This window comes from Neopelma chrysocephalum, unplaced genomic scaffold (assembly GCF_003984885.1).
Source record: "Neopelma chrysocephalum unplaced genomic scaffold, ASM398488v2 Primary Assembly neopelma1_336b, whole genome shotgun sequence".
NCBI lineage: Eukaryota > Metazoa > Chordata > Aves > Passeriformes > Pipridae > Neopelma > Neopelma chrysocephalum.
Genome location: NW_020898000.1, coordinates 1 through 20,975, shown reverse-complemented (window position 1 = coordinate 20,975; position 20,975 = coordinate 1). Strand labels below are relative to the sequence as shown.

The 20,975-nt window shown below is 50.1% G+C and overlaps 1 protein-coding gene across 4 annotated transcripts in view; it reads right to left on the bottom strand.

Annotated features, from left to right (window-relative positions):
* ARHGEF9 (Cdc42 guanine nucleotide exchange factor 9) overlaps positions 1 to 20,746 on the bottom strand; it is a 204,332-nt gene extending 183,586 nt beyond the window's left edge. For 3 of the 4 annotated variants that reach the window (XM_027705515.1, XM_027705513.1, XM_027705516.1), the window contains exon 1: positions 20,626 to 20,746. The gene's annotated coding sequence lies outside the window, so the exon portion shown is untranslated. The remainder of the gene's footprint in view (positions 1 to 20,625) is intronic. The other variant, XM_027705514.1, reaches the window with a different exon arrangement.
* Between the last annotated feature and the right edge of the window lie 229 nt (positions 20,747 to 20,975).

Below are 20,975 nucleotides of genomic sequence, written 5' to 3'. Positions count from 1 at the left end.
AATACACCCCAAAATCATACATCCCAAATGTACACTGCCAAATACACTCCACAGTTAGCTATCCTAAATGTACACTGCCAAATACATCCCAAAATTATATATCCCAAATGTACACTGCCAAATACACCCCACAGTTAGATATCCTATATGTACACTGCCAAACTCACCCCAAAATTATATATCCGAAATGTACACTGCCAAACTCACCCCAAAATTATATATCCCAAATGTAAACTGCCAAATACACCCCACAGTTACACAACCTAAATGTACACTGTCAAATACACCCCAGTTACACATCCCAAATGTACACTGCCAAATACACCCCAGTTACACATCCCAAATGTACACTGCCATATACACACCATATACACCCCACAGTTACACAGCCTAAATGTACACTGCAACATACACCCCACAGTTAGACACCCTAAATGTACACTGCAAATATACTCCACAGTTACACATCCCAAATGTACACTGCCAAATACACCCCATGGTAACACATCCTAAATGTACACTGCCAAATACACCCCACGGTAACACATCCTAAATGTACACTGCCAAATACACCCCACGGTTACACAGCCTCACTGGATACAGCCAAATACATCCCTACGCAGTTACACAGCCTCACTGGATACCACCAAATACACCCCCCAGTCACACAGCCCCATGGAACACAGTGCTGACCCTCCACACATGCTGCCTCGCTCTGCTTAGGCCATCTATTTACTCAGCCTCTTGTACTCGCCACCACGGACATTTTAAGAGAGAACCTCCTTCCCCAAGCAGTTTTGGAACCTCAGCACCACCTGCCACCATTTAAACTCTGGGGCACAAATTCATCCGGGAGCTGTGTTGTCCTGGGTCCCTGCAGAGACCACAGAAGCTTTTGTTCCCAAAAAACCAAGGGTTTAGCAGGACAGTTCCTCCATCTGATACTTGAGGAGGAAACCAGCTCCTCATTCCTCAGGCTGTCGCTCTGGGATGAGAGTTATTCCCAGACATCCCTGCTGCAACTTAAAGACTAACATACTGGAATGGGTTGGAAGGAGTGAAAAAAACAAAAAGAGGGTTTGAGTCGTTTCAAGTCATGCAGGCAACTGGCAGCAAAAGACAGAAATCACAAACAGTGCCTTTTTTTTGTTTGTTTTCTCTTTTCAGTTTTATGTTTTATTGTTTTGGGCTGGGTGGATCCTGCATGAGGAAAGATTCAAAGGGAAGAGGCTTGTCTGTGAAGTCTTTGGAGGGATGTTAGCATGGAGGAGACAGGCTGTTCCTCATGTGTCAAGTAAAGAGATCCCACAACAAGGGACAGATCCTGCACAGCCCTCCCCAGAGAAGCAACAAAACCCAGAACAACAGGACGCAAGGGTGGCTTTAAAATTAATTTTTTTTTTTAAACAGCTTTAAGCCAGATGTAAATTAAAACCATCATCACTAAGCCAGACCTGAGTGCTCTAAGCAGAAAGGAGACCCATTCTGTGACCAGTGGTTGGTGGCTCCTCTCCACTTTCCCCTTCACCACAGCCTCCCCTGAACCTCTCCTCATCTTTGAAACCATCACCAAGTCTTTGACAGAGATCTCCCTGAGGGATGAATGGGATAGGAGGACACAAAATGGTGCTCAAAAGCCCTTTTGGCCAGCTGATAGCAAATACTGAGGTGAGGGAAGCACCTTGTTGGTGTGTAATTCCCAGCAATCACAGGACTGCACACACTGAGATCACAGGCTAACCTTGGTAGGAGCCACAGCTTCGTTAGCACCCACAGTTCCAGCACTGTCCCTGAACCAGCTCCAGCCCGAGGACTGGCACTGCCTCACCCAGAGCAAAGCCTCCCACCACCAAGGCAAATTCTCTGCACATGAACAAATTCCAGCCGGCTTCGCTCAGTCCTCCCTGAGCAGGTGCCAAAATCTGCTATGCTCCGCTGGCTGACACAGCCTCCGAAATGAGCATCTGCCGCTGTGCAAACACCCCCAGCAGCATTCTGGTGGGAAACCTATGCTTCAAATAAGCCAAACAGGGCACAGATGGCCTTACCAATCGAAGCACGTGGGCTCGGGGGCATTAGGGTCCACAGTGACAAAATAAAACTTGACTATGGAGGAGAACGGGCATGAGAGTATCTGATGAACCATTACTCATCTTTCTGGGGTGCAGGGGAAAGAGGTTTGGAAGAATCACTTTGAGAACACCTATTACCCAGAAAACTACACCACTTTTCCCCTCTGAGCTGGGACTACCATCACTGTATGAGGGGCTTTAACCACAGAAAACATGAGGTAACACAATTACCTTATACCTCTTCTTAGTGGAATTCCTCAGAACTACCTGGAGCCCAAGGAGGAGGGTGGCTCAGCCAGGCTTGGAGGCTCCAAAACACACAGCACCTCATCCAGAGAGGAAGATGGTTTTATAAAACCCCAGCTATCAACCAAACACCACAAACAGCTCCAGCGTAGAGGGGCTACTTTGCCCTCTGCATGAGACCCTATTCTCACCCCACAAGCAGCAGTCCTTCATTCTGAAAACTCACTTCCCTTTTCCAGGTAACCAAGGTGGACAAACAAGCTGGAATTGATGAAATCTGTAGCCAGTGGCACCAGGTGTGTTACATAAACATCTACATCTACAGCCACAATTCCCCCTCCAAATTCTTTCCATATTTTTTGTATTATCCAAATCTTTAAGAAAGAACTACGCACACTATATCTCACCCACGATTGCACAACATTTCCTTGGCAACAGGCTCTTCCTGCATGATACAGGTGGGAGTAATAGCAATTTTGCTCCTTTTCAGTGTGATTTAGCAGACAGACAAGCAGAAACATCACCATAGGCCCAGGGAACACCCACTGAAGTTAACAGTTATCGCAGATTTAAAAGACACCAAATCATGCCCAAGCAATCAGGGCTGTCACAAGCCATCACCCAGAGAACGATGCTTTCCTTGGGCAATCTCCTTCTGCTGAGCTGGCCCTTAGTAACCTACAGGAGTCATCCACAACTAGAGCAAAAACAGGGTCTAAAGGCAGCAGGGTAGAGAGACCAGGTAGAAAGGAAGCATCAATTAGGAAAGGTCTGATCCAGGATGAGTTTTCTCGAGAGATCCTAATGATGCAAAGAAACTGCTTATTTAACAGTGCCCAGTTCAGGCTGATTGTCAGGCAGGCACCACATAACCCCTGAAATCTACTTCAGACCAAGCAGTTTTGGGGTAACTAGCAGAAGTACCTTTTTTCAAAAAATATTTAGTGCTGAGAAGCACTGTGAGGGTGGGGAGGCCCTGGCACAGGTTGCCCAGAGAAGCTGTGGCTGCCCCATTCCTAGAAGTGTCCAAGGCCAGGTTGGACGGGGCTTGGAGCAACCTGGGCTAGTGGAAGGTGTCCCTGCCTGTGGCAAGGGTTAGAACAAGATGATATTAAAGGTTCCTTCCAACCCAAATCATTCTGTGATTCCATGATCCCTAGGCATTGTGGAATTCTGGAGAATGCATATTCCATGTTACAGTCAAATTGTAAATCCCCTCTATCAAGTGACCCAACAGAAGAATTATTTTGACTGGGGCCCTGAGAAATAACAAGCCTTTGAAGGGAACAAAAAGGAAATTGGTGGTGAGGTTGCCCTTGGGGCAGCCCAGACAGGATCACATGCCAGAAACATGCTCTCCACCACAGAGTTGCTGGCTGGAAGCACCTGGAGAGACCTGAGGTCATCCTACAGGGTTTTGGAGCCAGAGGTACAGAGGGTCTGAGGCTCAACCACAACCTGCCTGCAAAGCAGACATGGGGGGGTTCAAGCCATGTCACAAATAGTCGGTACAAAAGCCCAGCTCCTCTTGGCACCACAACCACCTGTGCTGTGCTGGGTGTTCATGGACAGGATCTGCACTTGCTGCAGAGCAGTGACTCCAGACACCCCGCTAAGGCTCTCCATCCCCCTTCTCTTAACTTTCAGCAGTGCCAGATTTGCTCCAAGCCCCCCTGTTCCCCCCGGCAGCGTGCGGCACTGCCAATGCGAGAGGGAGGCCTGGGGATGGCGCAGCCTCGCAAGGAGTTGTCGGAGCTGGAATGCGCCGAGGGCCCCCAGGGACACGATCTTCCACTCGGCTCTTCCTCTGCAGGATCCAAAATAACAAACAAGAAGGAGCCCTTGGCCATTGTTTCTCGGGGAAGGGGGGTGACGGGGAGAGGGCACGCGGCGCAGCCTGCCAGAGGCATGGCTGAGCTAAGGAAGTCCTGCCTGGGCTTCGGCGTATCCGCTCCTCTCCAGGAGGGGCAGGGGGAGGCAGGAAGGAGAGAAAATAGAGAACAAATGATCATGTAGCCCTTGAGAGAAACCTGTCTGCTCTCGGAGAGTGTATTTAGCCCAAGCATGCAGCGCCTCTTGCTATACAAAAGAAAAAGAGGAAAGAAAACCCCGCCAGTTCTTCCGTTACCATGTTCTACTCCCAAAAAAAAATGGGAGGAAACAGATGTTAAGCTCTCCAGCATCAGGAAATTATCTCTTTCATGAGGGTACAGTTACTTCAGTGTATTTAGGTCAAACAAATAGGGAGAGAATCATGACTTCTCCCCCTTTCAGTTTATGCCTCTGCAGACATTTCAAGCTCTCTGGGTTTTTGTTTTGTTCCTGAAGGACATCGAAGGACCAAGCACAGAGCTGTCTTTGCTCACAGAGCACAACCAGAGGATGCAGCCTGATGAACAATCCCCTGCCCACCTGGCAGACCCCCAGGTCTCAGCCACTCACACCACAAACCGCTGCAGCCCCTACAAAAATTCAGCACCTGCTGCTTATGGGTCAAGGAGGACGATTTGCTGCTGGGCTTTGGCCAGACACAGCAGCACTGCAGCTTGCTTAATGATATTTTTTTAAAACAGAAAAGGAGGTGGAAGGAGCATGGAGGAGAGACTTGGGTGAAACATCTGCAAAAGGGATCTCCAGGCCATCAGCAGGCGCAGTTACGACTTTCCGGTGCCGGCTCCCCAAGGAGCGCTGAGCCAGTGCCCGTAGGAAGTGACCATAGAATTGAACCAGCATTTTACATGCTCTGCAAAATATGTTACACAGGAAGTTAAACCCCCTCATTAGGAGCAGGAGAGCAGTCTGAATCCCTTTTCAGTCAGGAGTGGACAGACCTTATCAAAACAATGAGTTTAAGAATCACAGAATCGTTAAGACCTCCAAGATCATCAAAGTCCAACAGTCAACCCAGCACCACCACCATGTTCACCACTAAACCACGTCCTCAAGTGCCATATCCACACATTTTTTGAACACTACCAGGGATGGTGACGACACTACTGCCCAGTGGCAGAAGGGACCCTGCAGCAATGGCCTCCTCCATCACTGAGGGCAGACTACCAGACAAATTAACAGCAGGCAAACATGATGCATTCCCTGTGGCAGCAGGCATCTGCCCCACGCAGTTTACACTAGTTTAAGCCAAAGCTTTTACAGTCCTGGATCTGCATTTGTGCTCCTGTTAATTCAATCTCCAGTGGGCAGACGGATGGATGCACAGACAGACAGCTCCAGCCCTGTATTCACAAGGACGGAACTCAAAACTCCGGGCTGAGTAAATCAGTTCACTCATGTATAATTTAAACATTACTTCCTTCCCATTTCGGGGAGCTTTAGAGTTTGTGCGGTGGCTAAACGCAATGAAATTAGAGCAGGAGACTCGTCCTGCCTGAGGCCACGGGAGAGAGAGAGAGAGAGTTGCTCGACTGCATCTGTCAGACAACCTGGGCTTGTGCTGGTGCTGCCAGGGGAGGGACCAGCTCACAGCAAACAACAGCAGCTCCACGCTGGGGGCTTGGTGGGCCTGCTGAGATGGGGGGGGCGGTGCAGAGGGGTGCCAGGCACCTCCAGGGTACCAGCCCTGGGCTCTGCAGCACACTGAGTTCTAGAATCTTCCACTAAGCCAGAAACAGGTTTATACACACAGTGCCTGCACAGGAAAGGGGAGAGAGCTCCTTGTGCCAAGCTGAACAGAAGAAACTCAAGGAAAAAAAGCCCGTGTTAACTGGAATCAAATGATGAACATACAACAGATTAGTTCCTGCTAATGGCGAATTTTAGAACAAGCCTCTCACAGAGCTTAGGCAGCTTTGGCACTATACCTGTGCTAAATGTTCCTCCAGCCTTGCAGAGCTGACCCAGGAACTGCAGATACACCTTCTGCCCACTGAACCGTGGCAGCATCACCCCTTGCACACTTCCATTTCCCCTGCTTTGCAATTCTAAATTCTTCTGCTCTACAGAAAATAAAACTGACGTGACTATCAAAGAGGTCCAGAAGGATCTGTTCAATATCAACACCCAGGGACTCCCAACAAAATGGAGGAGCCCGAAAAAGTATCCTCTGCCAGAACAAGGTGATGTTTTGATGCACAATAGCTGTTTCCCCAACCTCCCCAGCTATTTGGCACCAACTGTCGTCACTGTAATACAGAAATATCTGCCATTACATGTAGATTATTTAAGCTGCTCAGGAATCAGTTGAAAGTAGTTAATTATACATAAGAACACTTAATTACTATCCAGTACCACAGTGATGAGCTAAACACAAGAGAACAGGCAGATTCAGGGGTCTACACCCATACACACCCCACTAATGCCAGCTCAACACCAAGCCATCCTTCAGGTGGATGCTGGGAGGCAACGGCTTCACAATGTTTGTGACATTACTCTGCATTCCCAGTTAGTCAATTTAGTGGAGATGCCTCAGGAACATTACATATGTGGTATGTCTTAAAAATCCTTTCCTTCTCCATAAATCCTTAAGCAAGAAAGCATGGCTGCCCGTGGACTGAACATCAGGGCAAAAATCAGTAGCCAGCGTTTAATTGTTTATATCTTGAGACAAAGATAGTGTCTAAATAATTGTCTATTGTATCCCAGAGACAGTACAGGAAAGCTCTTCCCCTCGCCGGGAGCCTACAGGTCACACATGCTTCTGCCATAACATTTGCTATAAATAATCCTCAGTTGAGCAAAGGTCTGTGCTAGTTACAGAGTAAGGCAGCACCGTGCTCCTATCGGTTTCAGCCATTACCCCTCCCCAGAGAGTGCATATCCTACCCTATTGTTCCTGCTCAAATGTTTGAAAGAATTATTTTTTCCTTGTTTCTTTTGTTTGGGGAGTTTATTTATATTTCCTCTTTGACATGGAATTACTACTAGAAAAAAATAAGTGCCATCTTTACAAGGCAGCTCACCGATGCCAACACTGAAACGAGGTGCAGAGGGTCACGTTTGTAGGATATTGCCATAGTTACAGACCTCCCAATCTGTGATTCTGTGTTAATGTATGTTCAGCACATTCAGATCAGGATTAGAAACAAAGAGCTGGGTGCCAACGCCGGCCCCAAATTCACAAGCAAAGACTGGCAGCACATGCAGCAACCCGTTCTGCTCGAGCATTTCAAAGAATTTTTTCATCATGTTACTCAGCCACTCCCTTACATGGCCCTGATGATGTCAAAGAGCATCTCACATGTACTTAACTGCCTCCCTCCAAGCCCTATTTCTACCTCCAGACCAAGTAACCCATTCCTTTTAGGCAGATACACAGGTGGGATTTCCCCGCACTCCTTTCCCCCGTGCCCTTTTTCCTTGGAGCAATTTGACACAACCACACGAGCACAGGACTGGACAGTTGGGGCTCACCTCCCCAAGCACCACATTATGGAAAACCCAACTCATCAAGCAAAGCCTTCCGAATACAAGGTGAGGTATCTCCTTGCCATGCTCTGAAATTGCTGTCAAGTCTCACTTTAGAGCCCCAGGTGGAAGGTGTACAAATGTCACAAGCAAACAATTCCTTTAGGAGTCTTGTGCACTGCTTTTGAGTAAAATCACCCCAGTTTCTGGGTGTTTGGAGGTTGGATGTTCCAAACAGGCCCAAGATACCCACTGTGCCTTCAGCCATTGCTACGTTCCAGGATATCCAGCTCAGGAAGACAGGCAGCCTTGAAAATTGCCTTTAGGCACATAAAAAACCCTAACCTTGTGTTTCCAGAAAAGCACGGTGATGCCTCGTGCCTGGCAGCTCTTGGGCTGGGGCTTTTCACCCCAGAGAGGCACAGAGCTTTTGGGGGTCTGACACCTTACTTCTCCCTCATAAGATTGGCAAAAGTCACACGGTGCCTCCCAGACATGCAGACCCCTTTCTCCTGCCTTCCTCCTCCACAGCAACACCAAACCCCATCCTTATCTGCCTCCGGAGCAGTGACATCCCATCCAGGAGTGCCCAGTCAGCCCAGGGTGACACACGGTGATGCTCTGCAGGAACTACGGGCAGGTGGGGGATGTTTGGAGCCCAGATTTGGTGGCTGTTGTAGGTGTTACCGTGCATTTGTGCAGTCCAGCTTGAGCAGAGCTGCTCCTCACATGCACAGCTCGTAACCCAAGTCTTCAAACCCACAGTCTGCCAGGCCCAGCCCGCTGTGAGGATCCAACATGGACACTAAACCAAACAAGCTGAGTTTGGGCGGACACCGGGAGCACATCCCTGTCTGGATTGCTGCATGGTCTCACCAGTGTCGCTTTGCCCTGCAAAAGGGGCTGTCAGCTCACATTCCTCACGCTCCAGGGCCCCACTCCAGCCAGCCACACTGCGCTGGGCGAGGCAGCTCCGAGCAGCGGGAACCGGCATCGGGTTCAATTACCATCACTGCTGAGGAGCTTTCTCATCTCCTGGCTGTGCCTCTGCCATGCATCCCGGCCCCCAGGATGGGGCTGAGCACACACAGGTGTCTCCTCTGCCTTCCCACCCTGCCCTCCTCAAGGATCCACCCAGGCCCTTTTTTAGGGTTAAAAAACTCAGCAGAGCAGGAGCGGCTAAAGGTTCCCTTCATCATTATTTATGCAACGAAGCCTGAATCTTTTTTTTTTTTTACAAGGAGCTGGAGATTATATTCCAAAGTACTAGGCATCTTTCTATTTCACCCTCTTCTATATTCTGTATATTCTATAGTCTCTCCAATGAATCCTTTTCAACAGCAAGTGAATTTATTGCTATGAGTGGCAAAGGACTAAAGAAAAGCCATGAGCAGGATAGGAGATGACCAGTCACCCTAAAAGTGCCCACTGCATCCCCACTGCAACTCCCAGGATGAGCCCAGCACACCTGCATCTTCACCCGTGCTTTAAAAGCACAAACAGTCCAGGAACACGTGCAAGCAACATCTAGTTTTTGCAGGAAATTGCACTGCATGGATATCCAAACACTGCTACCATGCCAAAAAAACAACATGCTGGATTGCCAGCTCACATCATACAGACCTGAATTCTTTCTAGGTTACAGTGTTCAGCAAATGCTGAGCAGCAGTGATACCTGCCCTTAGCTCCGGAGAGCCCTGGAGCTCCACAGCAGCCAGGCACCAGGCTGCAAATCCAGCAGCACACCTTGGAAAAGATAAATATATATGTTCTGCAAGGACATGCATCCTATGGAGGCACAGGACCAGCCCACGATGAGCCGTGGCACAGTGGCTTGTGTTTGCTCAGGGATTGGGTTCAAACCCTGCTCAGCTGGTGCAGGAGCTGCAGGAACTCCCACAAAGCTCGACCTGCCTGCACAGGCAGGGCAGGACCAGCCCCAGCTCCCAGGGAGCTCCCCAGCACTGCCAGCCTTCACAAAAGCTCTCTGGACGTTACTCCAGCCTGGTGGTGTCTTGTATTTGGCTGGAGCCAGCACTCAGCACCGAGGCTCAGCGGCCATATGCTGTGTCTTTGCTTCGTGCTGACACGTTTCCTTCCCGTAGTAAAACGACTGGGCTCTCCCCTACATAGGCTATATGGGAACAAAAATCTTTAAGGAGTCAAGCCTTCCTGTCCATCCCACTCGAGAAGCATCAAAAGTGCACTCTGAGCCATGCTCATACCCAACCATTTGGCACAAGGGCTGAAGACATCAGGGTGAAGACAGCAAATACTTTGACAGACTACTGGTCCCAGTGACAGCACCTTCCCACAACCACTGTGATTCACCACTCACGTCAGCAGTGGAAAAAGTGACCCCTTCTTCCTTCAGAGGAAACAAGAGACGTGCTTAAAAAAAGGTTTTTTAAGAAAACCTGAGCAAAACTCAATTCCCACAGAACCAGAGGGATCTTCCATGGACTTTAATCGCTCCTTTTCTTGTGTGTCTTTAAATATTCTCCCTCCTCCAGCAGGCAAATGAGTGCCAATCCCAGCAATGGCACTTGCAGCACAGCCACTATTTCACAACTACCTGCAGCAAGAAAATCAAGACACCTGACACAGCGTGTCAAAAATAATCTCCCTGAAAGAGGTGGCAACTGGGAAGAGTTGGAAAGAGCTACCCCTGGCACAGGGGCTTCAATCCTGCCTGTGGATACAGAAACACATCAGACAGTGACTGCTCTGCCCATGGCTCTCAGTGGATGACAAAACAGGCCCAGGGAAGGCAGGAATGAGGCGGCAAGAGAACCATCCAAAGAAAATCAATCTTTGTGATCCTCACACCAAAGGCATTCGCCCATGTTCAGTTTGTTTCCAATCCTGAAAGAAGCCTATGCTGAACTTCCCTCCCAAGCTGCACCTCCTCTGGCTCCCTCAACAAGGGATGGATGCAAGAGCAGAGAAGGAGCAAATGAAGAGATAAAATAATTAAGCATCTCATCTGTGAGCTGGGTTATATGCTCATTTTTGGGGTTGTCCTGTGTAGAGCCAGGAGCAGGACTTCGATGATCCTCGTGGGTCCCTTCCAACTCAAGATATTCTGATTTCATGAACACAAAGTTCTCACCCATCTCTACAGCAGCGCAGCTCCACAGCCGCCAGTTCAAATCCAGCTGTTATTTAACCAGCTTAAAACATGATCTCCCCATACCCCAATAGCTAGAAATCACAATTTAAGCTGCACGAGGCTGAACCCCAGCTTACTACCACCAGCAAAAGAGCAGATTAACACAGGGCTCCAAAGGGTACTTCGCTGGACTCTTTGCAGAAGATCTTGTCCCACATTGTAGCTTCTCCAGAAACCCTCCTGCACGCTCAGGAAATGCTCACAATCCATCCATCCCAAAGACACCCCTAACCCAGTTCCCTCAACCCCTCTCCCACTGCCAGGGAAGAAAGCTGTGCCTTTAAGCATCAAAATCAGATTTCCCACTGACCTGCTCAAACACATATTTAGGTGCCTAAACTAAACTGCAATTAGGGGTCTCAATATTCATTCTTGCAGTGTGTTGTTACCCTCACGCAGCAGAGGGGATATAAAGAACCAGGGAAGTGCAGCACAGAGGGCTTCCTCCAACACCACCTAAACCCACGGCTCCTTCCTGCTTCCAGCAGAAGTTGTACCTCCTTTTGTGTGTTTGAGGGAAGACAGACAATGCTTTTGATCTTCTGAACAGTGCTCCAAGGAGCATCCAGCACTCAGTCCTTGTCCCCTGGTCACAGCACTGCACAGATCCATGGAGTTATCCTGCAGTAAAGCTCTGCCCAAAAAACTTCTTTTTCTTGTTTTCATATCTGTCTTATTAAAAACATTTATGCTGCAGCTGTAAGTAAAAGTTAAATTTTCCAGGAATTAAAGAAAGGTGCCTAGAAAGATTATAGAGTAATTATTACTCAGAATATTCAAGTCTGAAATCATAGGGATAGACTTCCTGTACTTCCTATAGACCATTTTTGTGGCATTGCCCTCATCCTTTATGGGTACAAAACCCACTGACCACAGAGGAGCATTAAGGAGTACACACATACCAGCCTGGATCACCCAGGGCTTCCAAAAAACCCACTGCTTCCTCCTGTGCTCTGGGCAAGGGCAAACGCTTCAGAGGAAGGAGGCAAGAACTTCATTAATGAGCAATTGTAGAATAATCTGCATCCTGCAGAAAACTGCTTCTAGCTCTGTCATACACAGGCTGGCTTTTGTCCTTAAATGCATTTATTTAGTTCCCTTTTATACAAATATCTCTACCTAATGCAACTCATTATCTTCTTAAAAGTTTATTTAAATGCTTGGCTTTAACTTACTATGTCAAGAAGTCACAGGCACCAATTATAGCCCAGAGAAAGGCTACAGAGGCAGTGCCTGCCCTTGGAGTATTTACAGAGTGAGAAAATATCAACCACTGAAGGGTGAGAAACAAAGCCTTGGCTCTTCCTGCAGCAGATCCCTCCTGCAGGATCCCTGTTTGCAAGCACCAACTTATTTATGCAGTTCCCAACATCAGACCTGGCAGCAGGTCCCCTGGACAGTCCAGCTGAGAATTTCAGCTCCCTTTGAAAGTAATGCTCAGATGTTTGCATCAGGCTTCTGAAGCCCCCGTTTCTCCTGCCCCCCCACCTCCCTCTCCATAGGTGAGGTGATGCCCTGCCCTGTCCGAGGGGCAGCACTCACCCTGGTGACTAACTGCCCTCTTTCCTGCTTTTCCTTGCTCTCAGCAGCCCCCTCTCAGGGAGGGCAGCCTATTCAATTCCATCAGACTGTTCAGCAGCAGCCAGAGCCCTCCCAGCTCTGGTGCTGGGTTTGCCACCGGGAAACCTGGAATGGTTCCTTTATCATAAGGAATCACGGCCGCTCTGGCACCACCTGGAACCCAGCAAACCTTCCGGTGGAAGGCGCCCTTGCCCATGGCACAGTGTTGGAACAAGATGTTCCTTAAGGACCCTTCCAACCCAAACCATTCTTTGGTTTCTGTGTTTCTGGTGGCTCTGCTTTAGATTCAGTTCGTTCACTCAAAAGGAATCAAAAATCAAGCAGAAGGGGGTTTAAAATCCACCTTCACTCCCATTAGAATATTTTAGGTCTGGACTTAAAAATCTGCCTTTCCAGGAGTGGAAACAAAATGGTGTGACAACGTGAACCATCAGCTGAACCCACCAGAGCTGAGACTTGGGATGTTCTCCCAACTCCAGTCCAGGTCCAGCAAAGCCCCAGGTTGTCTCATCTTTCATTTCGATGTATTTTAACACAAGCCCTGTCTGCAAGACCAAGGTCTTTGCCATCCATAACTGCCTTCCTGGGCAAATGATGAGATAATTCATGGGAAATATCACTCAAAACAAACCAGATCCATTTGGCTGTGGAGAGACTCTACACAGACTATACTCAGACGTTCCTTACATCATTTACCTAAATCTAACTTTGAAATTTAGCGAAGTCACCCTGGGAACCCCTGCTCAAAGCTCCCAGCTTGGAGCAGGAGGAGCCCCTGGGAGAAACCAGCTCCCTGCAGAAGGTTCTTATCGCTTCGCTAAAACTCGAGGAGCAATAACAGGAAGGAATTGTTTTGGCAGGACTTACAGAACACAAAGTAAACTCACCAGCCACTGGGGTGTAAAACCTCACTGGAAAGCACATGGAGACATCACCCCCTGTGGGTGTGGAGGGCATGCCCTGGGCTCAGGTGGGCTCCCATGCACCCACCCCAGCCATGCCCAGCCTGCCAGCATCACCCACACCATGGGACCACGTTCAGCCACGTCCACACCATGTGGAAATGCTGAGACCACCGCCCTGAGCCCTGCTGCTTCTCCCAGCTTTCCCTGTTATCCATAAGCAGGTGATCCAAGCATCAGGCCAGCACAGGGTGTGCTGCTCGCCTGCTCTCACTGCTGTCAGTCTTTTCCAAGCTCCAGCATACAGTGTGGAAACCAAGCTCAGGATGTGTTCTGCACCCAGGAATGTTGTCCAACTCCCTGTGGCTCCAGGGAGGGATGGGAAGTTGGTAACAGGCTCTGGGGCTGACAGGAAGTGCCCTTTCAGTGCAAACCCAACTCCCTGAGCTGCTCAAAAACCTGGTGGATGGCCTCCTCCTCCTCCTCCTCGCTCTCTGCTGTGCTGCCCGAGCTCAGGCAGGACCCTGGTGCCACCGCTCAGCCAAGAGCACCCTGTGCTCCAGCGTGGGTGAAGGAGGCTGGGTGGTGCTGTGGGGAAGCCCAACTACCCCGCTGAAGCTTCAGTCTGGCAACTCCAGAGCCGTGTGACCTCACTCCACTGCAGCCACATGTCCCCGAGCTCGATGCAGACACTGCCATTGTTGGACACACAATAGGCATCTTTTGTACCCGGGACTGAAACAGGGCAGCTTTAAACTGATTAATGGCTCTCTCACACAAGCCCCCGAGTGTGCGGGAGGCCCCAGGCAGACAGTGCCAGCCCAGTTCCAGCGGGGAGGCATCAGCCGCTGCCCGGTGCCAGCGTGGTGTGAGGGGCACAGCGAGAGCAGATGAGCTGCACCCGCTGCCAGGGTGGCTTGTTCAGCTGAGGGACACGGGCCGGCTGCTGCCAGGCTCCCCGTCCCTCTGCCAGGCACGTGGCAGCACGGGCGCCTCAGAGAGCCTGCCCAGTGCCCGTTCTCATGCCAGCACACGGCTGCTCTGCCACCCTGTCCCACAAACGCAGCAGAGCCCTCACACTGCAGCCTGTTCAAGTCAGGATCCCACAGGCTGGTGCAGCAGCAAAGGAGCTGCCAGGCAGCTCCTGCTGACACCCTCACCAGCCAGTGCTGGATCCAAGGAGCTCACACCTCCTCACCTGGATCGGGACAAGCCTCTAGCAGCAGATTCCCTCCCAGTGCAGAACAGGCTGCTGGCAGCTCTGTGTGTGGGGACTGGCTGCCTGGGCAGCCTCCCCAGGGCTCTACTGGGGCAGCAAAAGCTCAAGAAAAAGCCATGGGAAATTCAAAGCTTAATTCCGCCCCGGTGTGCAGAGGTGGAGGAATGTCACACGTGTGGCTTTGATCTTTACACCTGCCCCAGTTTGGTGCTTCCCCTCTTTTGGGATGGCAGCCAAAGGCGAACAAAAAACCCAGCGAGAGCCTTGGCAACTCAAGGGGTGAGCAGCCAGAGAGGGGGGGCACAATTTGGACAGCAAAGCTTTCAGATCCTCCTGATGGTTGCCAAGCTGTAGCCAAACATCACACACCGCTCTGTGCGAGAGGAGCTGCGGCTTCACACGGGTGAGGAGCAGCTTTGGCAACCCGGAGAGCACAGCCTGGGAAACACGGCTATCGCTGCCAACCATCTAAGCCACAAAGATTAGTTAAAGGAAAAAAACAAGGTGGAAGCAAACACAGGTCGAGCAGCTCTCTCAGATAAGACACTGAGGCACGGACAGGTTAACAGGCGGCCTTGGTCACGCCACGAGGCTGCGGCAGGTGAAAACAGAGCCTGCCACGTGCTCTGCCTGCCCACCCACACCTGTGCCGTCCAGACCACATGTTCTGGCATCCCAAAGGCAGGGTTTGGTGGGTTCTGCATCTGCCACACACCCTGACTTTGCATCACTCAATGTGTCTGCAACACACCACTCACCAGCCAGAGCAGGCTAAGCAGCAAGAAGCTGCAAACTGCAATGAGGGGACATGTCCTGACTCCGGCGTCACTCTAAGTTTTCCTTAACCTTGAGGTTTCCTGTGAAAAATCCAAGGGGTGAGTTTGACCAGAAACACAGGGATTTGGGCTAAGCATGAGCTGTGCACAAAGCCAGCCCTGAGCTTCGTCCTGGATACTCCACAACATCCTTTTAACACAGCAAGATGTTTTAGGATGTGAGCAAGACCAAGTCCTGCCCTTGCCCCAAACAATAGACTCCGCAATAATGGTGCAACCAGAACTTCCTGTGCAGCGGCGCGTGCCAGCTCCCAGGAAAAACACCATGGGAAAGCACTGCCACGGGAACAGAGCACCAGGGCAGCTCCTCCAGCATCCTGGGGACCCTGCTTGGGCAGCAAGCAAAGCACCACAACCCAGCCCAGGCTGGGAAGCAGGGAAAACCACACCAGTGGCTCAGAACAGCCCGGGAATGGCTACGGATAATTCATTCTCACATCAGCCTTTTGCAACATCTGGACGTGGCTTTCCCCCATGGATGTCTCATTGTCCTGCAGGGCTTGTGACAGTGGTTGTGATTTGGGAGGCTCTGATCTCAGCTCAGCTGGGGTGAACCTGATCATCACTCTCTCCTGGTGCAGGAGTTGGGCATCTCATGGGGAGATGGGACAGGTCCAGCAAAGGCAGAGCAACCCATGGCGACAGACACCAGAGGTACCAATTGAATTCAAAGTGCTCCAGCATTGACCCCTTGGAGCTTCAACCAAGAATGAGGGATCAACACAGCCTGCTACCCCAAACATGGAGAAAAGCCAATGGCAAACTCCTACAGCCAAACAGGAATTGAGTATTCCACAGCTCTGCTGGTCTGGAGGATTTGGGGAGAGATGGGGAGAATTATTAATGAAATGAGAAAGGACTGAACCAGTGCTCAACACAGACACCACCAGCTCCAAGCTCAGGAGTGTTTTGTTTTGCCAGCCAACAGCAGGACACAAGAGCTCCAGGCTGGAAACGGCCAACATCACACACCTGGGCTCTGTGCCACCCCCTCCCTGGGCCGGGGATCCCTGAACCCTGGAAGCTGCAGAGGATGCAATGCTCAGTGTGCACACAAGGCCACCCTCACACACTCAGCATCTTTCTAACGTCACATCATTCCCATCTCTCCAGCTCTGCTCAGGACACTTGTCAAATGTTGGTGTATTCATTTACCTATAATCTTTTTCAAACAGGAACAGAAAGTGTTTCTGTAAGTTTTTCTGGTCCTGAAGTGGAGCAGATATCCACCTGCAGCCCATGGATGATCCCATGCTGGAGCAGGGGAGGAGTGTGAGGAGTCCTCCCACTGAGGAGAGAAGAGGGGCAGAGACAAAGTGTGATGAGCTGACCATAGCCACTGTTCTCCATCACCCTGAGCCACTGAGAGGGAGAAGGTGGAGAAAACTGGGAGTGAAGTTGAGCCCAGGAAGAAGGGAGGGGTGGAGGGAAGGTGTTTCTTTTATTTCTGCACACCTTCCCCATCAGCCCAGGAAGACTATTGCCATGGATGTGCAGAAAGCCCAGCATTTACTTCAAAAGGAAGAAGCTCACTAAACAGGTGACTTGCACTTGAGCCTGGCTCAGCAGCAATCATTAAGGGTTTGGGATGCTCCAGGACCTCAATGAGACCTCCTGGAACAAACAGAACTGGCTAAATTAAGTCCCCTACTACTGGATTTAGCACATATAAAGCACAAACTCCTGTGAAGCACATCAGTGTAGGCTGTGCAAAGACACAGCACTCCAGAGATACCCCAATACATGACAAAAAGGCCAATTTCCCAGGAAAAACTGTAACCCAGCAGCTGGCATGTCAAAGAGGAAACAGTAAAGCAGAAATGAGGTTTTCACACCATTCCTTCCATCAGCTCACCTAACTTGTCTCTGCCTTGCTCTCCCTGAGGATGTAGAGAAGATGAGGTGTCCCATCCACACAGCAGCTCCCACAGCCAAAGTTGTGGCTGAGCACCCCAAAGTACAGGACTGTCCCCATCAGCCTCTTCAAACAGTCACCTGCAGCAGGTCAATGTTTAAGGATGAAGAAAGCAAAGCCTCATTCCCAGGATTAAGGAAGGCCTCCTTAAGATGGGGAAGGAGAGTCGAGGACAGATATGGCAAGGCCAGAAAGCACACACTGACTGGGACACCAAGTCCAACACACACCCCACACAAGAACACCAACCCCCAGAGCCCCAGCACAGCTCCCTGGGGTTGCACAGTGCAGGACTGGGCTTTACTGGCCATGTGAGCCAGGCTTGGGTCAGGACAAGCAACAGGCAGCTTGGCAACACATTCCAACAGAGGGAGACGCAGAGCTGTGGGCTCCAGACCCTCTTTCCAGAGAGGAAGAGTGGAGAAACCACATGCAAGAACACCAGAACTCTGAGAGTCAACCAACAGCAAAAAACATTCACTGGAAGATAGCAGGAAAATACATTTTAAAGTGGCTTCCTTGGGGAAAAAAAAAATCCAAGGCTACTCCATAGTTTCTTATTTTAACAACTACTCGGTGCCCAGCAGGCTGCAGTGGGACAGGGAACTGGACTCCCTGTACTCAGCCCTCCACACACAACACCCCAAAACTCATTTGTTAGTGTTCAGGTGCACAATAATTTTGTTATATGAGGGAACTCTTCCCCACAAGTCTGTGGTTCCCAGATGTGCATCGTTGCCTAATTATCCAGCAGAGCTCTCCCTGCCCAACTCCCTGCTACAAAATCCTTTATGATGTTTCCAAAATGCCCCCTTCTGGCAAATTCTAACGCAGGTTTTCGGGTGTGCGGATGAAGAAAACTCCAATAAATCTGTCATTTAATGGAAAATTAATACTGTGTCCTAATGTCAGCACCAACAGAGAAACTACCTCCTTTCCACAGCTATTGCGTGTTGGGTGCAAGAAAGCCAAATACAACAAACCTTTAACAAAGAACGCCCCACAAAAATCAAGGTTAGTGATGCTCATGCCCTGCAACACGGCTGGCAGGAGGCCACACATGGCCACATCTCTGGCTTGTGGTGCCAGCAGGCACCCGTCCTGTTGGAGGAGCCCAGGGTGGGAGCAGCACCCACCCATCTTGAGGCAGAGTAATTTTATTAAATCAGCTCATATTAGTGCAAAAATTGGGGAAGTCCTTGGGATCACAAGACATAAACAAAGTTGGGTGAACACAGACAGAAATAACTGCTGCAGGTGTCACCAGGTTGCAGTTATTAGCTGGGGAGTTTTCAGCTCCTGACCTCATGCCCTTGGGATTCCCAATATGATTTCTGAGAGGTCTTAAAAAGGTAAGTTGAAAAGGAAACTCATTCTCATGCTTCACCTGGAAGTTTCACAGGAGCCTGCAAGCTGGAAAGAATAAAAACCCACTGAGCAGGACAGTCACAAGGAATCAGTGCTCAGGAAAACGCGCAGTAACAGCAGGCAGGAGACTCCGGTGCTTGGGAAGCCAGGGTGGAGAGAAATAACGTTTGCAACAGGTATGGGATAAACCAAAAGCAAACAAAAGGACCAGAAAATCAACCTGTTACACTGGGGATTTGTAGTACACAGGATCGGGAACTGCAATTTTCAGACTCATCTTCCTAAAGCAAAGCTTCCTGCAGCACTTCCAGCTTGACTCATCAGGAGGCTGCCCCAAGGAGAGGATGCATTTTCCCTCCCCTGGCTTGCACACAAGTGTGAGGCACCTGCCTGTTTCTCCTCCCTTGAGCAGCCTGGACCACCAGGCTCATGTCCCACTTGGCCTGATAGCCACCACCCGAGAGCCCACCAGTAGCCAGCCAAGCTCTGGGACACGTCCCCTGGGCCAGGAAGGAGAACAGCAGCAAGGTCCCTGCCAACCTCTCTGAACGACAGAGCCCACCCCGAGGCCACGCAGAGTCCCGTTCCTACCGCAGTGGGGACACGTCAGCCACTGGTGACACAGGGGACAGACTTTGCTCCGAGTGGCTCTCAGTCCACACCCTCCCTGGGTACCGCGGATGCCGGGCAGTCAACATGCCCCTCTCCAGCCCGACACGACCACCCACTCAGCTCTCCTTACAGCAACACACAGAAACCATATTAATTCATTCCAGGAAAACCAGCTGGCACAGCAGAAACGCGGCACTCCCCGTGCCTGCCTGGTAACTTGCTCAACCAGGGACTGAATGCCACTGGCATGAGCCGTCCTGCCAGCGCCGGGCACCTTCGGCACGCGAGCAGGACCCCCAAACCCTCTGCACAGGGGCTCCAGCAAAGCATCCACCTGCCCCGGGACTGTCAACTGACTGTAACAGACCGAAATTGGGCACTTTTACTTTCCCCGAGCCAGTGAGTGACGATGCAGTGGAGTGAGTGAGCAGCATTCCATAAATATTTGATTTAAACGGCTACAGTACAGTTTGGATCCACCGAGGGTTTAATAACCTACTCCCACACGGCCCCGTGTGAGGTGTGATCGAAGTCTGGCACCGCAGCCTCGTGCCACCGGAACACGGAGCTGGTGCCGGTTTTGCCGTGATCCGTCCTCACTTGGGGGAAGGAGTCGTGCCTTGTTTTATAACAAAACACGAGGGAGGAGCAAGGAGGTGGTATCAGCCATTAATCCCTGTATTTTAAAACATCTCATCTCATAAACGTTCAGGTGTAAAACAAAACCACAGAGGTGGAGATGGGAACGGGAACTCTCCAGCGAGGCTCTTTAAACACCTGAGTAAGACTTTCTCACCGAGGTTGCCCCGTCGATTCCCCGAGACCACTAAAACCTGCAAGCAGCGAATCCTCCCAACCAAAAAAACTCCCACCAAAGCCCACAGAAATGTTCTCCTGGACTCAAACAAGCCCTGAATCAGCCCAGGTGAGCAATCACCCAGTTCTTCGGGAGTTCACACGAGGGTAAACCGGTCTCAAACCGCTGGATTCTAACACACAGGGGAAAATAAACCCGGGCCCGCGGCAGGATCTGCCCGGCTCAGCTTCGCGCTGGTGCTTCCTCAGCATCTCAAACGGAGCCAAAAAAACCCTAACAAAGAAAAAAGATTCCCACATGATGTTATATAAAGGGGGTCTTGCGAAACTAATCTGAACTCCACGGCTTTGCGATCATTGCGGGGCGCAGGAGGGTCTGTCCCGCAGGTACCTGCGAGGGGGCGACGCGTATTTATGAGATCAGAACACAACGAGGAGTGATGCGACCCTTCGCCCTGCGAGTTCCCGACACTGGGGCGGGGGTGGGGATCCCCATCCCAGTCCTAATCCTAGTCCCGCTCTTACCTCACCGCATGGCCTCGGCGCCGCACGCTCACGCGATCCCGGCAAATCAGGACAACTCTTGCGCTGGCGTCGGGAAGTTGAAATGTTTAAAAAGAAAAAATAAAAAAAAAAATTAAAATACGAAAAAAATAAAACTGCAAAAAAAATTTCAAAAATACAAAAATATTAAAAAGACCTCCAAAAAAATACCCCCAAAAAAATAAAACTATAAAAAAAATTAAAAATACAAAAAAAAATTAAAACCACAAAAAAACCAATAACACAAAAACAATAACAACAAAATAAAAAAAAAGTTTTAAAACGCGGCTGAAGGTGCGAGATGCTCCGAGAGAAAGTGAAGTCAGCAAACG